Source organism: Octopus sinensis, linkage group LG4, assembly GCF_006345805.1.
Source record: "Octopus sinensis linkage group LG4, ASM634580v1, whole genome shotgun sequence".
Lineage (NCBI taxonomy): Eukaryota > Metazoa > Mollusca > Cephalopoda > Octopoda > Octopodidae > Octopus > Octopus sinensis.
Genome location: NC_043000.1, coordinates 26,916,787 through 26,921,177, shown reverse-complemented (window position 1 = coordinate 26,921,177; position 4,391 = coordinate 26,916,787).

Below are 4,391 nucleotides of genomic sequence, written 5' to 3'. Positions count from 1 at the left end.
ACAACAATATCTGGTTTATTGGCCTTGATGGTTCGGTCTGTATGTACTGGAAAGTCCCACAGAATCGTTACATTTTCTCCTTCAGTTACAGCCTCAGGGTGGTGATTATACCACTTGTTGGCAGTTTTGATATTGTAATGCCGACTTAATAGCCAGTGTAGATATTGGCCAACTCTGTCATGTCTTAATTTATACTCCACTGGTGCTAAGACTTTACATCCAGAGATTAGGTGGTCCACTGTTTCAATCATGTCGTTGCAGAATCGGCATTTTGGGTCTGCTCCATTTTTCATCACATTGGCTTGGTAGTTCCAGGTTAATAGGCTTTGGTCTTGAGCAGCCAGGATGAAACCTTCGCTCTCTGCTTTTAGCCCTGAGCTCCGCAGCCACTGATGGGTTTGCTTCTGGTCAACATCAGCTTGTTTGCTGCGGGTCACATATTTGCCGTGCAGAGGTTTCTCCTCCAACCTATCAGCCAATAGCTCGTGCGCTTTTTTCATTGCCATCATTTTCACCTTCTTTGCAACAATAGTTGCCGTACTTCCCTCGAGTTGTTCAGTTTGGGTATCCTGCACGAGATCGATAGCAAATTTTTTACTTTCCTTGATGATAGAATGAAGCTTCTTTCGTCTCTTATTATTATTATTATTATTATTATTATTATTATTATTATTATTATTATTATTATTATCATTATTATTATAATCATCATCATCGTCATTATTATTATTATTATTATTATTATTTTTATTTTTTATGCTGTATCAGGAAGAGATATTGTCTTGAGGCTTTCTGACTACGTTTCTTCTCAAATCACAAGAATATTTTGAGGTCTCTTGCTGAATGAATACAGGATTCCACTTTCCTGCAGTTCGCCAATGTGAATCTGACTCCCAATATCTTTACGTCACTTAGGTAGCAGGAATAATCGTCATCTGAGCTTCCCAAAACCCCTTCATATCATTAGCTAGGTCCTGTTTTTTTGCCAAATTATATTTTTCGATTTCTTCGATATCCAATACGCTATTATATGGCATTGCAAAATCATACGCCATTTCTCTCTGTCGTCTCTATAATCATATCTAATATCACGGCTTCTGCAGGATGGCCAGTCATTATCGAGAAATTTCATAAAATCCTGTAATCCTTAATCTATTTCAGAGTTTCTGGCTCCTGTTCATACAACTTTCCTGCACTTTGAATCCATATTCTCGACTAACATCCTAATGCACTCTTTTATCAACAGTCATGCCGTGCTAATAACAGCACTTATTATTATTATTATTATTATTATTATTATTATTATTATTATTATTATTATTATTATTATTATTATTATCATTATTATTATTATTATCATTATTATTATTATCATTATTATCATTATTATTATTATTATTATTATTATTATTATTATTATTATTATTATTATTATTATTATTATCATCATTATTATTATTATTATATCATTATTATTATTATTATTATTATTATTATTATTATTATTATTATTATCATTATTGTTATTACGCTAATGCATGCTTCTTTAGTTATCAGGTATTTTATCTGCTTGCTTGGAGATAAAAGTTCTCTTCAAATCTCAAGCACCTTCCTAATGTTTCTTACAGAATATAGGATATTATTATTTTTATTATTATTATTATATTATTATTATTATTATTATTATTATTATTATTATTATTATTAATGACTGAGCAGCGCATGCCACCAAAGTGACAATAGGGTAAAATATACGAAGCCCAGTGTACCCATCATGACAACTCATCTGGCGCGATGTATCAAGATAGATGACTACATATATCAAGATAAAAAGCGCATGATCTTGGAGTTGGAGCCCAGTTAAATCTTCTTTCAGGTCGAGTAGCTCGTCACGCTCAAAAGGTCCCTGAATAGGGTTTGTTTAAGGATATTGAACGAAACACCCATGTTTCCAGAGGTGGACAATTCAAACCACAAAGAATTCTTCTCAATACCAGGCCATGATGCTCACCTACTACTTCTGCTTGTAATCAGAGATACACATATCGTCAGTCATCGAGGGACATGCTCAACTGGTTAGGGTCAAACAACTGACAAGCAAATCTCTGGTATTGAGCAGAATATTTGCCGTAGACCATTTTTTATGCCAAGGCAAAACATATTCATGATAACACTTCCAATCAGTTAAGATCAGATGATTATTATTATTATTATTATTATTATTATTATTATTATTATTATTATTATTATTACTTTGGCAAAATCGTTCGCACGCTGGGTAAAATGCTTAGCGGCATTTCGTCTGCCCTTACGCTCTGTGATCAAATTCCACCGAGATCGCCTTTGCTTTTCATCCTTTCGGTGTCGATAAATAAATTTAGTAAATTCGAAACACTTGGGGGTCGATCCAATCGACTAGTTCCCTCCACAGCAAATTTCACGGCTTGTACTTTTAGAAGAAAGAATTATTATTGTTATCATCATCATCATCATCATCATCATCATCTTGCCGAAGACTGATCTGTGAACTGCTTTCTTCGAATATCCCTGGCAGTGTAAATATTCCTTCCCTTCCAGTTCAACGAGAGGTATCATAATGCTAACATCCTTTAATTTATTAACATTTCAAATCATTGAAACGTGCGATACCATCTATATTGTTTTACCTCCTTTCGTTATATTATTAAAATAGCATGTGACTTCCCTTTCTTTCCTCTATTGATACGATAAAAGCGGTGTTTCTTCTTCATTAATAAGTAACATAAAGCATGCACGCCATGTCCTCCCGTTGTATCTATTTTATGTTCACCAAACGCAAACGTGATTTATTCATTTTAATTGCAGTTATCAATTATTGCGGTGCCACCTACAAAGACTGAATCGAAACACTAATAAGAAGAATCAATTATTTTATAACAATTGTCTTTCGTGATATGAGTTAACTATAGTCAGCAGACTGAAAATGTTTCAAATTTCCTGTCGTCTAATTCTGGATAACACGCGTAGTTACCAGTTAATCTTAATCTAATATGAAACGAAGAGGTTATCTAAAGTACATCTGTATTAGTTTCATTCTTTGGACTGATGTCATGTAAGGGCGCTGCTTTGAAGTGTTATCGTCGAAAACCTCGTCGCAGTATTTCTGTCCCTTCTTAAATTTTGGAACTTATTATATCAGATTCTTTTGCTGATTGCTACTCTGACTCTGATTTCAAAATCCGCCGCGGTCCATTTTGCTGTTTGTCCTTTCGGTGTCGATCAAATAAATACCAGTTCGCACCGGAGCCAATGTAATCCATTTTCTCTTCCCACAAAATTCTGGACCTGTGACAAAATCTGAAACCAATATTTGTAGGAGACACGGTGGGTGATTGTTGAAATCGTAGATAATTCATAAAAAAAGATATTTTGAAACAAAGATGAAAATTTGTTACACTTTGTGATATTCTGAAAAGATTGGATAAATAACTGCATGAAGAACATGGCCGAATATTATTTCCTTTTTCTTGAAACTATTGACGATTAAAAATTAATCCAACCTAATATTCAATAGACATAGGTCTACAGTTGATATTGATGTTGTTGTGGTTGTTGTTGTTCTTCTTCTTCTTCTTGTATGACTTCAAGTTACCTCTGATGGAATAGACAGTTGATTACAGTCGGTCCACCAGTGACCATTTATTTGAAGGCGGTTAGCTGTGGTTTGAAAAAGATTTCAATGTTCTTCTTTCGATTCCATTGAATTCCAGTCTGCAATTTCTTAGTGCCGACGTTTGAAGTTCGCGGGAAAGACTCAAAGAAGGCGATCTTCCGTTAGAAACAGAAGCGGCAGATCTCTCTAAATCACAACGCAAAGATTTATAAAATCACAGAACAAAATGGATGATGCATTCACTGATCTATTTTTATCGATCATTTGGATTGTAATTGAACACTTTATAGATCTTTACAGTCATAACTGCTTCGGACAAACAACACAAGAGATGATGATTTGTGAGAAAGAGGCATCTACAGAGAATATATATATATATATTCTCTGTAGATGCTTCTTTTATATATATATATGTATATATATATATATATGTATGTATGTATATATGTATATATATATATATATATATTTATATATTTATATATATATATATATATATATATATATATATATATATATATATGTATGTATGTATGTATATATGTATATATATATATATATATTATATATATATACACACACACACAATCATACTTACATACATGAGTTTGTGTGGATATATATGGATATATGTGTGTGTGGGTATATATGCATATATGTGTATGTGTGTTGCATGTATGTATGTATGTACAAGTTAAAATTAGATTTAACTATTCTGTGATGTGTTGTTTTTGTTATA